Below are 20,884 nucleotides of genomic sequence, written 5' to 3'. Positions count from 1 at the left end.
TTATATGCAAAAAATAGCCAATCTGGGCGATTAGCCCTGAGGAAAGTAGGGGGGGGGCAAGGAATGGTAACAGCCGGCATGCATTTTTCAAAAGAACCACACAGGCTGCTGAGCCCTGGACAGAAAGAGTGAGCCGAGTAACATTTTGTTGCTTCCTGATTGACTAATTTCAAGCTCCCGGCTGCACTAATCGGGCAGCGCCGTGTCACTCACGTAACCTCCAGGTGCGAGATTAAATTCAAATGGCCGTGTAGGAGGATATCAGGGAGTCGGTTGCGCCGCTTCTGTGGGAGAATCTTTTCATTGCAAGGCAAGCGGGTGGGTAAGCGCCGTGAGGTGGGGGGGGGTCAGATGGGGTGCTGCTGTTAAAAAAAAAACTGAGTGAAAACAAATTTAATTTGGATTTAGTGGAAGGACAAGTTTTCCACTTTGTTGGATGGATTCTAGTTGAAGAAATGAAGCCGAAAAAGGAGGCTCTTGCTTTGGGATCGCTCGGCTCACCTTGTCATGTGTGCTGATGCCGGTACCGGGCCGCGGATCATTTTGTGATGCCAGTACCGGGCCGTGGCACAAAAAAGGTTGGGGACCACTGAGCTAGGGAGTTTAGCAAGATGGGTTTGTGACATCCAGCCATCCTAGCCTAGCAACAGGGGAGGGGGAAAGCTGTGTTTCAAGAAACCAATGAATGAATGACCAGCTATATTTCTGTGTTTTACCCCTTCTGAAGAAGTATAGAGGCATGTGCTGTTCTATAAGAAATTTGTTCAGAAGTGACTCTCACTAAAATACTCTGAACTTCTTTGTGCAAATAAAACCAACTTATTTTTGGATTCCAGGGCCTGAGTCTTGTAATTTCCTGCAACAGCAGGAGGCATCCGTCCTCCTCCCCCCTGCCCCCCTGCCACCAGCCCACAGAGAACTACAATGCTGATCCCTCAAAGAAATCCACCCCTGATTGACACCCCTGATTTAGGCTGACTTTTTATCTTTTAAGAATGAGATGTCAAACTTCAAATGGCATTGTTGCTGTTGCAACTATTATCCTTGCCAACAGACTACGGGGGGTGGGGAGGAGGGGGGAGAGAGAATGAAGCTCCAGATATCAAGATGCCAGTCATGGGAACCAAGGAACCAAGGACATTTGGGCAGGGGTTTACCATAGCTGAAAAAGACTTTCTCACAACAATATATTGGACAATGTGACCTGGCCTAATAGGGGGAAGAGAGATCTTGAACTTTAACCATATGGGATTGCACGGGAAATAGCTTGCTTTAAATTGGGTTCATCAGTTGGAACATTTACAAGCAAAATCAGCATTACATTATTTCTGTCTCTTTTAGTCTTAATAATCACTTGCTTTCTTTAACACGATACGTTACATCTATTCTTTAGTCGCTATTATACAATAACTTCTTTTTATCTGCATTTTTGCACTATTTTTTAAAAATGTTTTTCTCATCCAAACTTCTTTCTAATTACACCAAAGATCCCTTATCATACTTCCTATATGGTAACTTCATAAACATATGTGGTTATTTCAAACAGTTCCACGTCTTTTTTTTTTCTTTTATCATCTATTTATTGTATCAGTGAATTATTCCACCTTTTAGTTAGGGTATTCAACTTTCATTTTAGATTTTTGTCACTTCTTTCCATTTTTTTCCCATGTCTACTTTCCCCTACGATCCTCCTCTGACATTAGATGAAAAAAAGATGCATTATTTTAGTCTTTCTAGTAGAATTACCTTTTCCCCTAGTCATGTTCCTTCAAAATGCTGCAGCCCCTGCAACTAACATAATTCCAAGAATTTGTTTGTATTCACAACTAGATGCTAATAACCAATTTATAATTTTTTTAAAATATTCACACACTTTAATCTCTTTGTTCATAATTAAAGCTTCACCTTCATTTCCACCATGTATCTATCAACCCCATTCTTCAAGGTCTATCCATCTTCATTCAGATCTACACAATTTACCTTTCTCTTATCTTCACACACAAAACATACCAATTTTTCTTCCATTCATGTTCTTTCCTATATTTCTCTTATGTTCCCAATTTACTTTGTATCATCATTAAATTGGCTTTTTTATATTGACTTTTTTCTGCACATCATATTATTTAATCAGAACATTCACATAACAGATTTTACTAGGAGAAAAAAAAAGTACATTAAGTTACTTTAGCAACTCCACATTATGTTCAGCATTTCCCGCTAAGATCAAGGGCACAATACAAATGAGATTTTGGCCCATTTTGAACAATATATCTCAATTGCAGCCAAACATTAATTACTCAACTAGTTCCCTTGTAAGATTCCCTTGTAAGACATCATACCGTTGCATATAAACCACCAACTAGGAGGTCCCAATAATGTGATTATGTACCATCTAGTCATTTTTGAGTCCTGGTCAGAGGTGGGCAGCTGGGAGTTCGCAAGGGTTTGGGAGAGCCCTTAGCTAAGATTCTGTGTAGTTCAGAGAATCCCCAAATCCCAATCTTGACTGGTGCTGCCCACCCTGCCCCTCACACGGCCTGTTCTGGATGCAGGTAAGTGCAGGGCATATGCGGAGGCTCAGGGAGGGTGAAAAATGGGCCTCCTGGAAATTCAGGAAGGCCAGAAATGGGCCCATTTCCAGCTTCCACAGAGCCTCCGGAGCCCAGGGAGGCTATTTTTGCCTTCCCAGAGGCTCAAGAAAGGCCTCTGGAGCCCGGGAAGGGCAAAAACGTGCCCCCCCCCCAGCTGTGATGCGGGAGGCTGACTAGGCCATGCCCACCATGGCCACGCCCACACAGCAACTGGCAGAGAGCCCATTGCTAAAATTTTTGAAGCCCACCCCTGGTCCTAGTGACTACCTAAATAGATTTTTCTTCATGGAGGCAGCATACTGATATACAAAGGTAATAATCATCACATGATGCATTTGAAAAACAAGAGATATTTTTTAAAGACTTGCAAGAACAGTTATGTAAAAAAAAGAATGACATTATGAAAAAAGTATTGTATGTTTGGAAATGTTGCCATTATGTCGCTTGACATAATCTCCTTTATTTTTTCTCTCAAGTACTAGTCATTCAATTTTAATTCTATCCAGTTTCACTCTCTCAATAAAATTACATACTTTGTGAACAGGAATTGTTCTAGAATCCTCTTCAATGCATAATGCAATTGGTAATGATAAACAACCTACCTTTTGGACAAACATTTTTGAGAATAGTCTCATCAAAAGATCCTGAATGTGAATCTGTTTCAAAAAAGTCCAACCAGCTGAATCTCTGCACTAACCTCTTTAGGAAAAAAAACTCACCTTGGTGTCATCAGCAGTTTCTTCACCTGTATCAGTTTCATCATAAAGATCAGACTCCTCAGATGCTATGGGCACATTTATGGTCAGGTTGGGATTATTAATGAAGTTCATTTGGCTCAGTTCATCAATGAGTTGTTCTTTTTTTACTATTCCATCCATGTATTCGGGCTTGAAATCCTGGCCTGTGTCCAAATCACTGAGAGTGTCCATGTGGTTGAGAACAAAGTTTTCCTTTTTATTGTCATCTGGTTCCTCAGATGATAGCTCTGTTTTCTCTTTCAGTTCTCTGTGAAGCAGCAGGAGGACATGTTTTTTTACAAAAATCAATCCCTCGAGTGATTCTGCCAATTGCAATTTGCAAATTGTTCATCCCACTATCATCATCAGATCCTGCCAGACTATCGGCACTGAAGGAGCTAAGCAGCAAAGCTAAAAACAAGTTGAGGACCTAAAAGGACAAAAGCAAATATCACTTAAAAAATGATTCAGAATGCTTTCTGAATAATGGGGACTTTATCCCCAGTGCTGAAATGGGGACTTTATCCACAGTGCTGATGTGACCACAAGACAACAGGAGGAAATAACCAGGGATAAGTTTGTGAAACTATTCACAAGGTTTTTTAAAAAATAAAGATAATGGGAAGAAATGTATGAAAATATCTTATGTTGCCAAATAATCCATGTTCTTATTTAAGAAAATACAAATTTTATAAAAATCAGGTAAAATAAGTATATGCTGTATTACAAACAGTTTGTTTTGTTTGCAAAGATGTTGCCTCAAACCTCTAGTTTATCCAAGCATTTCCTGCAATTTTAACAAGATGATATTCTTTGCATATAAGCACAGAGTCTGATCCTTATTTTATTGATCAATTTGTCAACCAGGAACTTTGTGGTGGGTTGATTACATTAAAACATTGAAACATATCCAGGCCTTGAGTCATAACCTATTTGTATTACACTATTACATCCTCTATGGCCTGCTTTCTGATAATTGTGAAGAATATACCAATGAAATATATAAATCATGGATAAGGTATACTTAAAATAAATAAAATAACCCCCTTCCTAATGATCTGCTTCTTAGACACTGTCCAGGGGAAGATGGAAAGAAAACTTTAGCAAATGTCTCCCCGAGTTAAAACCCCTTAAAGAAACCAATATTTTCTTCTGTTGTATATAATAAGAATATAAAATCTAATTTGATTTACTCTTACTTGATTCAAGATTATTATATTCAAAAAAGCAAAAATAATATTAAAATATTTATTCATTTTTGAAAAAAAAAGATGAAAAAGCATTTGCTCAGTTTGGCAAACAATATTATGAGAAAGCGCAATGTAATGATTGTTAAATCACAATGACACACAACACCTATACATGTGAAAGACTTATTATTTGCACTATTTTGCATGTTGAAATTGGTCGTCTGGAGAGAAACCTGTGATGGCTTATGTTTTCCAAATATTTTTAGAATGGTGGCAACCCTGATGATCTGGGAGAGGCCACAGAAGAAAATAGAGAAAGTTCTTCTCCCATGAAATAAATCTGATGAGCAATAAGCAGTGTTGGACTTCAAGATTTAGTGACTGTGGTATAGACAACACCAGCAACAGTTCATACTAGGAAAAAGGGAAGGTCTTCATCAAACAATACATCATTAATTTAAAAGAATTATTTCCAAAAATTGAGTGATAGCCATGATCATATATTGGTTCATAATAGGATTAGACAAATTTCTGGTGATTCAGGCTAGCCAGGACAGATAAGCAGATCCTCCAATATTCACAAACAATATTCCATGAATATCGATTCTTAAGCACAAACAGCCCTTAAGAGGACACTGCATGATCTACTTTGAGATTTCTTGTAGTCATCTGTCTGGCTCCTGATGGAAACAAGATGCTGAATCTGTTTGCTTCAGTAAAAAAAAGTTATTTTGAATTTGGGATCTTGCGTTTGGTCTGACATGTTTGGTTGAAAGGAAAATGGTGTGCATTCTCACAATGTTCTTATCATAAAACCCTTAGGACTGGTATGCCAATACAGTAACATCAGCAAAAAAGTGGAATGTGTTTGCTGTGAAAAGCCTGCTTCCTGCCCACTCACAGCTGTTGATGTTTGTGCTTCGATCCTGCCAGAAATACATTTGAGAAGGGATTTTGCTGATATCCAAGGTCATGGCTATTTACACATGTCTTATGCCTCATGACTTAACTAGGACTTTTATATAAACTCCTTTGGTTTCTTTTAAGCTCTTGGAGGCTTCTTTTAAATGCTACTTATAGCTGGAAATCACTAATAACTGAAACATTTACTCAAGTTAGGAGTTTTCACTCTAATAAATCTCATAAATCATCATATAGCTATTGAAACTTGCAGAGGTAGAAAAAGGATACCTAGCGTAAGAGACTCCAAAAATATACCAAGTTTCTTAGGTCAAACTACATTCTTAACATGAAAAATTCTTGGCTTGAGATGAGAGATAAGAGAACGGAGAATGGAAGTCACATATATACAAATGGGATTATTTAATGTTGTGGAGAGGCTTTCTCTTTGTTAACTTTTTTGCCTAAATTGTATTTCCATTTGCTTAGTTTCAATTTAAAATAAATCAACCATATTTGAATCTAGCAATAAATGTTGGGGGGGGGGGGGAACTCTTGGCAGAAAAAGAATCTGAACCTAGCCATTGGTGGGATGTTGGTGAGCAACATTGATACCTGATTACTTGCACTTCTAGCATTAAAATTAGGGGGATTCTAGAGTATATTTTCTTTTTTTTCAGGGTTTCTCCAACCTAACCTGCATGGAAGAGGATTTATTATTAAATATATGCATATCACAGATTTTTTTCCAGATAAATGCTTCTCTTCACATATTGAGTTCATATGGTATACTGCAGCTGAATCTATCACTTTGGGAATTTGTGTTGAGTAATCTTCTTCCTTTACACAGTCTTCCCAGGAATTGTTTCATGTTCAGCAAAGGATGAGACTGATAGACATTAATGAGAAAAACCTTTATCAACAGCAACTATTGGCCAATTTCCAGAACAGCAGATTCAAGCAGATTTTTTTTTGCTGCAAAATCTTGATTTGTACAAAAAATATTTTTAGGGGAAGAGCTTTTATGTTTACCTCTGAAATATTTGTTTCTATATTTGCCTATGTGTATAGAATAGATTCCTCCATTGATATCCACCTGTCTCTTTCATTTTTTGAGATACTTTGTATTAAAGCTAAATAGAAAGCTATTATGCTACAAAGCAAAGCATCATCCTTTAGGATCAGCTTCTCTTACATTACTGCCTCTAGGCTGCATCTATATCCTACAAGCATTGCTAGAAACCAAAAGCAAGGTTCCTGTAATAAAACTGTTTGCTTAGAATTGTACCCACTGGTGTATTAAAGGTCAAATCCATGCTCATGATAAAGAGACTGGGAGTGGGGCATTGTTGCCAATACCCAGGTAAGTAGGGAGCTCAAGACAAATAATCAAGCAAAAGACAAAAATCCAATCAATAAGGAAAAATACAAGACCACTAACAATGGCAGGGCAAGCCATATATAAACAGAGAGTAGACCCTATACACTGATGATATTACCTAATTGGGTAATAAAACACCTGCAAGCAAATAACCATGCTCAAAAAGCACCCAAAACACCTTTCCTTACTCTCTTTAAATTCTGCTTGTAGAACTGGATGTAAATTGTTTTTGATTATAAGGAACTGCAGGTAGATTGAAAATTTGGCAAAAATCACACCTTTCTTTTGCAAACTGAGAGGCAATTCAGGATTTAAAATGTATATTTGCTTTCCTGCTTCCAATAAGATGGGAAGACCAAGAGGCAAACTAGTGGAATTTTTAAAATTCTTTGCAATTCTCTGATTTAAAGTCAGAAGTATCAGTTAGATGCAGCAGTGGGAATTAATGGGATATACAAATAATATCAAAAATAGCTTCATATTTGGAACATAAATTCCATACAAAATTGAAGTTGGAAACCATCCATGGGCTTGTATCACATCCAAAGTGTAGGTTTCTCTTAACACAAAACTTTACTATGATTCATGTTACACTGTTTATTGTAACTACTATTGCAAATTTGCTTCATTTTAAAATTCTCAATACAATGCAGTATACTTTAACATGTATCATGAATCTAATATTAGAGCCAATTTAGCAAAGTGGTTAAGGCATCGGGCTAGAAACTGGGAGACTTTGAGTTTTAGTTCTGCCATACACCTGAAGTTAGCTGTTACATCTTGGGCCACTCACTTTCTCTAAGACCTAGTGAGGAGGCAAAGACAAAACCAGTTTTGAAATCTTACCAAGAAAACTATAGAAACACATCAAGAGAGTTGCCAGGAGTTGGAATTGATTCACACATGCAGTGTACCTGCACGGGTGTATACCACACGCACATACACATCTCTACATAGTCTGCACTTCAGATCTTGTCTAGTGTGATAGATTCCTGCTTCTATGGATCTGGTGTTTAGTGACTATTCTTGTGCTGCTATGATGAGTGCCTCTGTGCTGTCACAGAATTTCCCAATGTCAGCCACCTCAGCTACCGTTTTTGCCATGTTTTGCCATGATACTTCCCCTACTTGATCTTCCTCTCATAACTGCTGCTGCCTTAGGTACTCTCTCAGTAGCTCATCTTTGGATGCCATCTTACTGATGAACTCCTGGATGCTCTGGGTTTCATCCATGCAAGTAGCTTTGATACTTACTAAACCCTAAATTGTGAGGAGTTTCTGGGTCTTCACATTGGCAGCTCCCCTCTCCTTCTTTGGCCAGTTTGCTATACTGGCAGGGTATCTGATGACTGGCAAAGCATACATGTTGATCTGATTCTTCCCATTGAGCTAGCTTTTCAGGACCTGTCTGTCCCTTCAGAGGTATTGGAAGTTGCTATTATCCTTGCCTCCTCAAAGTGGTTCCCATATGAATGTGGGATACAAGGTACATGTAATGGTCTATATGTCTACTATGTGACACCCCTCCCCCTGGTAGTTCCACCCCATCATTCTTAACTATTTTCCCTCTCTTGACCACCATCTGACTACAATTCTCTAGTCTGAATGACATCCCAATGTCCTTACTGTGGATGACTGTCAGATGGATCAGTGAGTTGATGTCATATTCATTCTTCTCATACAACTTGCTGTCATCCATGTAAAAAAGAGGGCTTTTCAATTTGTATCCATCTCCATTTTTTGTGATTATTTGGCTGAGGGGGTTCAAGGCTATACAGAACAGGATATCACTTTGGTATACGTTGCAATTGATGGCCACTTGTGTCAACTGTCTTGAAGTGAATTCTAGTGTTTTTCCACAGTCCCATTGACTTCTTGAGGAAGATTCTTAATGTTCTGTTGATTTTGTATAGTATCAGCTCTTCACAGACCATGTGTGTGTAACATTGAGCCATAGATTGTAGTCAATCCAAACTATGCTCAAATTGGTCTGTTTAGACCTTAAGTCTAGGGTGACTGCTCTATCTATGAGCAATTTATCTTTTGAACCTCTGGTGTAGTTCCTGATGCTGTGCTCATGTACATGGCCCTTTAGCTTGACAGCTCTGATGCCTGATAGGACTTTCCATGTTGTGAGAAGGTAATTATTGGCTGGTAGTTGGCTGGTGTTAATCTTTCATGATCAATACTGTCCTTCCTTTTTTTTTTTTTGTTTGGTGTTTTTTTTTTTGGGGGGCTGCTACTAATATCTGGTTCATCTGTGCTGTTAAAAGTTCATGCATTGTTGTTAGTTTCTTTAACCAGTACTTGTGGACCATGTCTGTGCCAGGTACTGTCTAGCTCTTCATGTTCTTAACCTGCCGTTGGATGTCTGCTACTGTAGTGATGACCAGTCCCTATTCTGGAATATTGCTCTCAATTCCTGCAGCCATTTTGCACTGATGTTATATGTCTTCTCTTTCTCCCCTATGGCCTACCAGCACTGTTTAGTTTACGCTGTTGGTGGCTCTGCTGCTGCACCACACTATGGTTGGGAGTACAACTTTGATGGTTCTTTGGAGGGCATTTATCATCTTGATCTCTGCTTCTCTACTGTATCTCCTTAGCCTGTAGCCAGTACTACCCATATCTCCTTTTATTATTTTTAAATTGTTGCTGTTGGTGGCTGAAAAAAAGATCCGATCAATTTGCAGTCTCTTGAAGTTTCCATAAAGGAGAGCATAACAAAGAAATGAAGTAACTAATTTATGAAGTAACTAATTTTCAGCAATATTATTATGTCTTTCCTAAAAGACATATTATTATGTCTTTCCTAAAATAGGACAATAAGGACATATTCTAAACATTTTAAGGCACACCTTTCTGCCTTTAAATAACATTCAAAGTCTTTAACCACAACACACACACACACACACACACACACACATACACGCATGCACAGAGGATTGAACTCCCTATAAGTAACATTAGTAAGTATGTCACATACCTCTGTGACTTTCATAAACTTAAATTAAAAGTAAAAAAATGTTCATCATCCATGCTCTATTGCATTTCCTCAATCTTATATTACTGTACTCACCACTAAATTCCCGATGACCATGACCATTAGAAAGACAATGAGACACATGGGCTGTCCAGCCACTTCCATGCAATCCCACATGGTCTCAATCCATTCTCCACAGAGGATGCGGAAGACAATAAGAAAGGCGTGAAAGAAGTCGTGCATGTGCCAGCGTGGCAGCGTACAGTCACTGGAAATTTTACAGACACACTCTTTGTAGCTCTTCCCAAATAGCTGCATGCCCACCACAGCAAAGATGAAAACTATGATGGCCAGGACTAGAGTGAGGTTTCCCAAGGCACCTACTGAGTTCCCAATGATCTTGATTAGCATATTGAGAGTTGGCCAAGATTTGGCAAGCTTGAAAACTCTCATCTGAAAAAGGAAGATGGATCATGATTAATTTATGGAATTGTGCTTTTAGCCAAAGTAATACAGGCATCTTAGTTCATTAAAGTTACATATTTTGAAATCACAAACTTCTGCTTCCATTTTAGACTTGAGTTGTTCCACTCATAACAGCTTTTTGCTATTTTTTTTTCTTGTTTCATTATATAACACAGAAGGTCCATTTGTTTGTTGCATGTAATCATTACAGACATCCTAGATGGCTTTCCATGGGGAAGCATTCCTCCCCAAATCTCTGCATCTTAAAAAGGCTCACTGAGAAAAAACTGGAAGCTATATTTGTTAAAATGACAGCAAAATTCAGTGATATAAACTGAATTACTATGAAGAAAGGGAAGCTAGAAGAACATGATGCACGTTTATTTGTGCTGTTCATTTGTTTTACATGCATGGTGTATGTATGCATCTATGCACATGAACATTCTGCTAGCTCCATAAGGGTTAGAAATTGTTTTCTGTTGAACAAAACATAATCAGAAATTTAGAAGGCTAAATCTGTATGGCACTATTAGAATATATTAAGTCAGCAGTTCTCAAATATTTTGATCCCAGCACTCCTCCATATACATATTTAAAAATGATTGAGAGTTTTGGTTTGTGTGTGTTGTATGTGCTGATATTTACTGTATTAGAATTTAGAACTGATAATGTTTGTTTGTTTGTTTGTTTGTTTGACTTTGTGGACTCCCTGAAAGGTTGTGGCAGGGGTCCCCAGACCATACTTGGGGAACTGTTGTTAAGCCATTATTACCGTAATGGCAGATGCTTTGCTATTTCCAGCAGTGTGCCAATAATAGCAATCATGCAGCTAGTGTAATGCAAGCCAAGGGACTATCATCAGGCAAGCATTTCCCAGTTTTCACACTAACGATTTAATCTGTAATTCTCTGTACTACTTCCCAATTTGCAGCAAATATCATAACCCTATCTAATCTAGTATGGGGAGGGAAAAAAGGTTTTATTTTACTTTATCATCAATCAAATTTATATAGTTACCCATCTCACTAAACATGAATTTGGCAGTGAACAAGAATCAGTGTGAACAATAAATAAAAACAACAAAAATATACAATTTATAAAAACCTTATTAATAAATATCACAAGTGAAAATACAAATAATAGGAAAGGAAGGATAAAATTGGCCACCTCAATAATGGAAACCATTTGAGCAGGTAACTAGTCACCTGAGAACCCAGGCCCCACAACGTGCCCAACACCTGAGAGCTTTTCAGAATACCCAAAGGGGTAGAGAGGAGAATATTCCATAAAGTGGGTGCCTTTCCTAGGACCCATCAAATGAAGGTCCTTGGCTGATGGTACCCATAACATGCATACTTTGCCAAATATAGTAGAAGTGGCTTATGTAACTAGAAGAAGTGGTCTTTCAGATTATCTGATCCCATGCCAAGAAGGGCTTTTGCTCTCAGTGGTGTGGTATCAAATAATGAAGCTGCAGAAAATTTCCATAAGGTCACCTACCAGACGGAAGGTGTAGTAGTACAGACAGACCTTGAACATTGGCAAGACCAAGCTCTACTAAGCTGAGAGTAACAATAATGCTGTCAAAGATGTTCCATCCTTGCTGGAAGTATTCATAAGGATCTAGAGCAATCAATTTAAGCACCATCTCAGCTGTGAATATTCCTGTGAATACCTGCAGAAAAAGGGAATATATAAAGTTGACATGAAAATGGGAAGAAAGAAGGAATTTATTTACTTTAAAAGCATGCCAGTGAAAAATAGTAAATTCAAAAGATAGTCCTGAGTCATCTTCTATACACTACAACTAACAACAGCAGACAGTTCATATATTTTCAGTGGACAACAAGCAACATTTTGATAGTTTTCCAGGAAAGGAGCTACTAGAGAACACTGCAGAGGTTTTTCCTCCTCTCCCCTCCCCCCAAAATTATTCATCAAGATACCATGTATAAGTATAACCCCAATCTCTCTCTGAATCCCATTAGGGTCCATTTGGTGCCTGGGTTGGATCCATTAAAGACATCCTAGCATCTTGCTACAGGCGTCAGCTTCCCAAATAGATCAAATAAGAAACTTGACAAGATTGTAATTCTGTTTTATTGTAGGCTACATTAATATAATCTTGCAAACTGAAAATACATATCTCCCACAATCTCTTTTTACCATCTGATAAGATAGATGGTTCCTTTCTAAGTTTCTTTTTTTGCTGTTATTCAGTTCTGGGTGCCCTTCACCTTTTATTTGGTTCTTCTCTAGTTAGCATCTCTTGCCCTTGCTTCCCAAGATCATTCTCATGTACCATTACAGCAGGGGATAGGCACGTAAAACTCCAAGACTAATACAGTACAAAGTGGTCAGTCTAGGATAAGAGGGCTATGGCTGCCATGGTGATCATGAACTCCTGAGACACTTTTGTTTCCATGCCCAAATAAGATATCTTGAAGTTTCCCAAGTTTGTAAGTGTGGACAACTCCACCAACAGCCTAACTAAGGCATTCAGCTCAGGGTAGGAAGATATTTACATTGCCATGAGGTTGACACAGTTACAACTATCCCATCTCATCCTTAGAATCCAACTCCAGAATATAGGGAATTGCATCTGGTTATCTGCAGAGAGTCTCTTGGAAAACTAAAGCCATCCTCTCACCCTTGTCCTTAGATAGTGGCTCATTTTACACCCAAAATCTGAGTAGCCACATTTTCTAGAGAGGCACTTCCCCTATGTCCACCAGCTCTCAACAAAACCTAGTAAGGTCTCTTGTCCACAAACAAGGCAGGTAGTCGACCAGGAATTAAGTAGCAGTAGCAGCAGGCCTAAGGCCCAATGACCAGGCAAATTGTCCAGGCAGGTGAAACACCAAATCAGTACTAAAAAAACCACACTTTTACCTAACCACTTTGAACACTGGCATGAATTGGTTTCCATAAAGTACTGTACACCTGTTTTTGTCTGAACATGGGGGAAAGTTGTACACCAGTGTTTCTCAAACTTGGCAATTTTAAAATATAATTGGGCTCTGACCATAGAAGGAAAAAACTGAGAAAATAGTGCTGCATGTATGTAATTAATATAATAAAAGTTCTTATTCCCTGTCACAGAAGTAAATCTCACTGTCAACCAATCGATTATGATCAAAATAAAGACAAGACAAAACACTTTTTAGTAAAATATCTATGCAATTTGCTATTCATTCTCAAACAATATGAAAATGATAAATAGTAAGGCTGACAAACAAGCAAGCATCATGGAAGATACAGATGTACCAACTATTTTAGGTACCAAGATATATATACCAGAAATATCTGATTGGTTACTGTTGAAAATAGAGGCACCACCTGTTTGTTCCATTATTGTGGTATTAGTGGTCATTTCTTTCTTGCAAGCACCTCAGAGTTGTCACACTATCAAATCAAAGAATGAAGAACAGTTCTCCTACCAGATTGCCCACATTCAATACATTGTTGAACTCTTCGGTCATTGGGTAGTGTTCCATGGCCATGAAGACAGTATTGAGGACGATGCAGATGGTGATCCCCAAATCAACAAAAGGGTCCATGACAATGAGCTTAACAATGTGTTTTAGCTTCACCCAAAGCGGGCAACAGTTCCATATTAACATAGCGTGGGCAAATTTATACCACCATGGTGGGCACTTCTGGTGTGCCTCTTCCAGTTCTAAAAACAAAAATCAAAAAGGATATCTACAACAAAATCATTTCCACTAGAGATATAAATCACGAATTATTGAGAGTGCTAACTTTAGCCAACTAATCAATGAGATTGATTGATTGATGGATGGGTTGTTCCTCAAACTCACATTTAAAACAATATAGGATTACAACTTCTGTACTGTAATCTCCACCCATTCTTGAGGCGAAAATTATTCAAATTTGCTGGAATGAAATTTTTTAATCTCCTCATTATGTTGATCTGAGGTTGTTGGATCGTTGCACAAAAAAACCCAATAGAACTACAACAATTTTATATTTTAATATTGTACTATCATGTGTGGATACCGTATAATATATAAGAGGGACACATTCTTCTATTATAGAATGTTATTGTAAAAGGCACAAGACTTATGGCAGAGGTCTATTCTCTTTCACAATTCTTTCATCAGCATGTCAAATGTTTCTGAAACTACTTGTTCATTCCTTACTGAAAAAAACTAGCGGTTTGTCCATTTCTAAGATTTCTAAGCTAAACATTATAGCCTTTTTCAAATAATCTAGTAAATTCATCTCTAATTCTTATACTATATTTCAGAACAATCTACAATACACTAAACATGAAAATATTATAAAAATAGCTGTTTTTAATTCAAAAGTAATCTAGTTTCTACCTAGTCAAGGCATTTACCTTCAAGAGTACTGGAGACCACACTGACTGCACTCCCTACTCGCTTCTCCAAACCCTTTCCCTCAACACCATCCACATACAAATGGTTTTGATCAGATTTCTCATGTTCTTCCCTTGGATTTGACTGTAATAAAAAATGAGATCCAGGATTAAAAAAAAAACAGTGACAAAAATGTAAATTTTTGAATAAAAAAGCCTCTATGGCCATTAGCATTAGAATCTGAAGTGACAGTTGAATTAGAGGTGTAATGACTAAAGAATTCAAGCTGTTTGCTATGATATGACTCTAGTTAAAGGAAAGGTTAGGGCTAGGGAAATGATAGGATTCAGGTGGTTTGCACCAGTTCAGTAAAACCGGTACCTAATTTTTTGTTGAGTCCTGCAAATTGGTTAGACGTATTCCAGAAAATCTGTATTTTCCAGAACATGTCTGGTTTTCATTTCAACTTCCTTCCAGGTGGGGGAAAAAAACACTCCCCAAAAGTTCAAGAGAAGAGTGACGGAAACCTTTGATCACATCACTCAGGCAAAAACTGTCTCGGGCAGCAGGGACAGGGCCTACACATAAGACAACAGCCCTGGGCCAAAGCACAAGCGGAGCACAAGAGTATCGTGGAGGGTCCTGGAGCAAGAAGGTGTCCTGCCTGCAGCACCCATGCCAGCTTCCTCTTCCCAGCCAGAGCTGGAATGCCACCACGTTTAAGTGCCGGTAGATGCCAGCTTTCTCTTCGGCAGGCCTGGGCAGCTTCTGGAGAGAGATAGGCCTGTTTCAGCACCTGATGCCCAGATGTCCTCACTTTCCCCAAGAATTTCTTTGCCTATCTGATTTCCAGCTCTGCCATGTTTCTCTGTCGCATTTCTCACCATTGTGTGCAGGGAAACAAAAGTTTATGGGACTAAAAAAAAAAAAGTTCAGTCAACTTCTCACAAAATAAATCTTGTGAAGTTGGAATTGATTGATTGAATTTTTTTTTAGTCCTGCGAACTTGTTTCACTGCACACGACGGCGAGAAATGCAACAGAGAAATGTGACAGAGCTGGAAATCAGGTAGGCAAAGAAATTATTGGGGGATGCAAGAGCATCTGAGGGATGGTGGGTGGGGCAAGCTCCATAGTGCAGCGCTGCATTAGAGAAATAGAAAATGGAGCAGGCAGCGCAAGGGAAGGAGGCCGCTTTCCCTCTTTCTTCTCCCTGGTCCTCCTTCTTCCCTCATGCCAGCCACTCCGTTTCCCATTTCTCCACTGCAGCACAGCACCCAGGATCCACTTTGATAGTGGGGAGATAATTTAACAACCGGTTCACACAGGGTCATTGTGCGAGGATCGTCCTGCATTTACGTCACAGGTCAAAGACAAGAATAGGTTACACCTCCCACGATGGCCCACCTGACGCTGGGCAAACCAGTTAAATTACTTGAATCCCACCACTGGGCTAGGGTAAGGATTAGGGTTAGAGTTCAAAAGTAACTATAACCAAGGAAGTCACTTTGTACCAGCAAAAAAAATATTGTTGGTACTCCTTGAACTCTTTAAGAATTTCACTGTCCAGGTTTGCTAAGAAGTAAGCCATATCAAGTAACTACATCTTCAGTTGGTTAATTATTGATTTTTAAATTTATTATTGCTATATTTTCAGTGACAAAGGCAAAGAGACTTTCTGCCTCAAGCACCAAAACAATTCAGCTGTCTGAAAAAAATGAAACCAGATTTGGATGGGGTAACATTTACTGCTCTGACTCCGACTTAGCAGAAAAGCTATCTTTACTACAAACTTTACTCCCCTACAACATCCTTCTGTTTTCACAACTATTTTTGCTAATCAGTGTTTCTTGCTGATTTCCAGTTACACTGGTATAGAAGTACAGAAAATGAAAAAGTCCTGTTTGCTGGACTCCTCACACATCTAGACAATTGGCTAACCCTATTTGGATTATATAATTTTCTCTAGCATCAGGATACAGATGACTGGAAGACGTTCCATGCAGAAATATGAGGGGAGGAGAGGGGGCAGGTCGAATGGGCCAAGATTTTAGTCCTTTCAAACACATGTGAAAGTCTGTAACTGTGAGAGACTGTCTATCTTTTGGGTTTAGCAATGCGGGCTGTCTCTAATTCAGATCACAGCCTTCATTTTTAGTCCAGCAATGTCATAAACATGCTACCTGGACTTGTCGTGAAAGCCGTGAAGTTGGCACTTACAGTCCATAGTTAATCTATTCTAGAAGTATCCACACATTAGCTTGTATCAATACAATTCTAATGAGGATTTCTAGAACTATTGAATGGGTAGCAAGCATTAAGTTTTTATCTTTGGTTCCTGGTCCATGGAGAACATACTTCACGTACTGTAGCTGATCTTTCCAACACCAAACGTGGGATAACTCGACCATTGCAATCTTTTGGTTCCTCTTGATCACTCTGAGCCTTTTCATCTAATTCTCCTTTTTTCTTTTTTTCTACTATAATGCTTTCTGCAGAACTGTTATTTGCTGCTTGAAGCTACAAAAAACAAAACAAAAAAAGATTTCGCATAAGAAAACCAGGAAAGGGCTGTTGATATGACTGAAATGGTGATTTGCTAACTTTTCCCTTGAATTTTGAATTTCCTTTGAATTTTGAAATCCAATGGTATGTATTTATGTTACTTATGATACTTTTTTCAACTCTTCTACTATTTAGTGCCTTTCAGTTATGCTGGTCAGCAATTTCCATTTGTCCCTAGCCAATAGGATAGCCAAGTCATTAAGACTGATGGAAGTAGTGATCCCACAAATCTCAAGGATGCAAGACAGCGAAGTAGAAATGTCTGTTTCTCTGAAAATTATTGTTGGAGAAGATGAGTGGGAGTAACAAATATGATGCTAGATATTCATACACTATAGCATTCTAAAGTATTCAAAGAATTGTGTAATTATCAACTCAGTAATATTTATAAAGCATTATAGCATATATTATTATTATTTTAAATTATTTGATTTCTAATGATAAAACAAGATATTTACGTTTACTGTAAATTTGCTTGTCAATATGCATTCCAACAAGTCGAGATAATTTGCCATTTAATAGTTATCCATATACTAATTTACCACAGAGCAATTTTCCACTGTTCAAGTGCAATCTGTTGGTGCCTTAAACAGCATCAAATAATAAATAATAATTTATTAAACTTGTAAATTGCGCAAATCTCAATGGCTCACAATAATAAAAAAATTACAATAAAATCAATAAAAAATAAAAGATTGCAAGCATGACGAACAAGATAGAATGATGTATGCGATCTCATTCTCCTTCACCAAAGGGCTGGATAATGACTCATGTCTTCACTACCCTTCAACAACAACAGTAAAATCAGGTGATCCAGATCTTGTGGGGGAAATCTTGTTCTAGTGAGCCAGAGCTACTATAGTGAATGCCCACTTTCAAGGCCTCTATAGATGAAATTGTTCAAAAGAACCTGGATATGCCAAACCAGCAGATCAAATCAGACAGGGAGACGTTATGGGAGATAAGCAGACTCTCAAATAATGGGACCCTACTATTCACACCACCTCATTTGGACCAGTTGAACTTTCTGGGTGGTCTTCAAGCATAGTGCATGTAGAGTGTGGTGACCACTGCATGAATGATTGGCTGAAGGGCCTTCCATCTAGGAAAGGGTACAACTGGTTTGGTGCAAAGGCCTTCTATGCTCTAAGGTAATCATGGAAAACCCATGACACACATTATCAAAGCTGATGTGCCAGCCTTCACCAGCCCCTGACAATAACTATTATTGAAAGCACAACCTATTCTTATGCAGTTTTCAGAGACCATGCAAGAATGGGGAGTGCTTTTCTGTGTCCTCTGGACCCTCTGGAAATTAATAAGAAAGCTGTGCCCTTGCACAATCTCCAGAGTCTCTGAAAATCATGCAAAAAAGGGATATACTTTCATGAGGTTTTGGAGACTACAAAAGCTGTGGAAGAGCATTTTCCAAAGCTGCTCAAGAATGAAGGCCTCATGCAATACGGAGCTGCCTTGGACAGGTTTTGGGGGCCTGTCAACAGAAATTGCCTGAAGATAAGCAGCAGCATATGACACATCCTGGGAATCACACACACGATCAAACTGTTTTTTTAAATTAATAAATAGGGAAATAATTGTTTCTCTTTTGTTATGGGAAGAGTGACATGCCAGCAGTCATTCAATGTATGATGATGTTGGTATATTGATTGTTTGAGCTGAGATTGTAGTGCTTTGTTGTCATGGATATCAGAGAATGGCTGGTAGTCCATGATTATTGGTACCAGCAACTCAGTTGTTAAGCAAAGCAGTTGCAATTAAAATCATGACTGAGTTTATCTTCAGCTTCCTTTTGCTTTATGACTTTTGTGAAGATTGTAAATGCAAGGACTGGTCATCATTGTTGTAATTGTGAACAGTTGGTGTGCAAGACAGTTGCTAAATGAGGATTACCAGCACTCCATTATGTGTTCTTTAGAATGTTACATTGAATATTTATGCAGGAAATTTGTTAAAGGAATAAAGATGTTACCTATAAATGTTCTATTTAAGAAACTCCAGGAAGCCAGTCCTGTTGGCAATCCTGTCAGTAAATTTGGCAAAGAGTCTGAGAAGCTGTGTCACTGTTCAGGAATGAAATAGTAAGCAAATTGCTGGCTCACAGTTGATGTTTAAAACTCTAGGGCAGCAACAGTGGGAAGAGGGGGTGTGCAATCATGTGTGCGTGTGTGTGTCTGTGTGTGTGATATAAAGATCAATTTCTCACAGACTTTGTACTAAAATAATAATAATTAATGTCAAAAACTGGCATGATAAAGTAGCAACAATGCTGCATTGGAATATCTGCAAGAAACGCCATTTTCTTACAAGCAAGAATAGGTGGGACTACAAAATAGTCAAAGTAACAGAAAACGAAGTCGCTAAAGTGCTCTGGGACTTTAGAATTCAGACAAGCAAGCATCTACCACATAACACCCAAGATTTAACAACTTTTAATAAGAAAGACAAAAAAAGTCTGAAAATGAATATGGCAGTACCTAGAATTGTATAGAAAGCAATAGAAATAGCACTTAGATTTATATAACGCTCCATAGTGCTTTCCAGCCTTATCTGAGCAGTTTAGAGGGTCAGGATATTGTCCCCCAACAATCTGGGGCCTCATTTTACCAACCTCAGTAGGATGAAAGGCTGAGTCAACCTCAAGCCCATCAGGATTGAATTTCAGACTATGGGCAGAGTTAGCCTGCAATACTGCATTCTAATCACTGTGTCATCAGGGCTCTTCAAAGAACTGGAGAAAATAACAAAGTACAAAAACTTGCAAATAAAAGTAGAATGACTATGGCAAACAAAAAAGCAAAGACAACTCTAATAGTGATAGGTACCTTGGGTGCAATCCCAAAACATCTGGAGCAGCTCTTGAACACCACTGGCACTGACAAAATCACCATCAATCAATTGCTAAAGGCAGCTTTACTTGGAACAATTACACCATGTGACAATATCTATAACACCATCAAACAGCAGCATCTGCCTATTCCAGGATTTGATAGGTGGATAAAAATGCCAGATCCAATCTAAATATCTGATTGACTGTGCAACCAACTAAGAGCCATGGTGGTGCAGTGGTTAGAATGCAGTACTGCAGGCTGCTTTCGCTGACTGCCGGCTGCCTGAAATTTGGCTGTTCGAATCTCAACAGGCTCAAGGTTGACTCAGTCTTCCATCCTTCTGAGGTGGGTAAAATGAGGACTCAGATTGTTGAGGGAAATGTGCTGACTCTGTAAAATGCTTAGAAAGGGCTGTAAAAAGCACTGTAAAAGAGCACTATGAAGATATGTAAGTCTAAGTGCAGTGGTGGGATGCACCCTGCTCACAGCTGCCAGAGGGCATCGCTGGCAATCCATTGGTGAGCTTGTCCACCCTGATGATGGCGAAGAAAAGGCAGCAGATTTTGGAGCACTTCATGCTTTCTTCCGCAGACGAACTTTATGGGGATGCTGACTTCATTTTCCAGCAGGACTTGATACCTGCCCACACTTCCAAAAGCACCAAATCCTGGTTCAATGACTGTGGGATTACTGTGCTTGATTGGCCAGCAAACTCGCCTGACCTGAACCCCATAGAGAATCCATGGGGTATTGCCAAGAGAAAGATGAGAGACATGAGACTGAACAATGCAGAAGAGCTGAAGGCCGCTTTTGAAGCATCCTGGTCTTCCATAACACTTCAGCAGTGCCACAGGCTGATAGCTTCCATGCCACGCCGCATT

General features: G+C 38.7%; 1 pseudogene across 1 annotated transcript; it reads right to left on the bottom strand.

Annotated features, from left to right (window-relative positions):
- Window positions 1-1,992: 1,992 nt before the first annotated feature.
- On the bottom strand, window positions 1,993-19,076 carry LOC113453823 (sodium channel protein type 4 subunit alpha-like; annotated as a pseudogene). Its single transcript, XR_015740621.1, has 9 exons — window positions 19,066-19,076; window positions 18,538-18,646; window positions 16,948-17,109; window positions 14,611-14,734; window positions 13,688-13,926; window positions 11,744-11,922; window positions 9,879-10,230; window positions 3,311-3,758; window positions 1,993-2,153 (listed from the first exon to the last, which is right to left on the bottom strand). The product of XR_015740621.1 is annotated as a sodium channel protein type 4 subunit alpha-like (transcript).
- Window positions 19,077-20,884: the final 1,808 nt, after the last annotated feature.

The sequence above is a fragment of the Pseudonaja textilis genome, unplaced genomic scaffold (assembly GCF_049901715.1).
Source record: "Pseudonaja textilis isolate UNSWEBS1 unplaced genomic scaffold, rPseTex1.2 PTEXSCF33, whole genome shotgun sequence".
Classification (NCBI taxonomy): Eukaryota; Metazoa; Chordata; class Lepidosauria; order Squamata; family Elapidae; genus Pseudonaja; species Pseudonaja textilis.
Note: the sequence above shows the minus strand (reverse complement) of the source record. Positions and strands in the feature narration are given on the sequence as shown.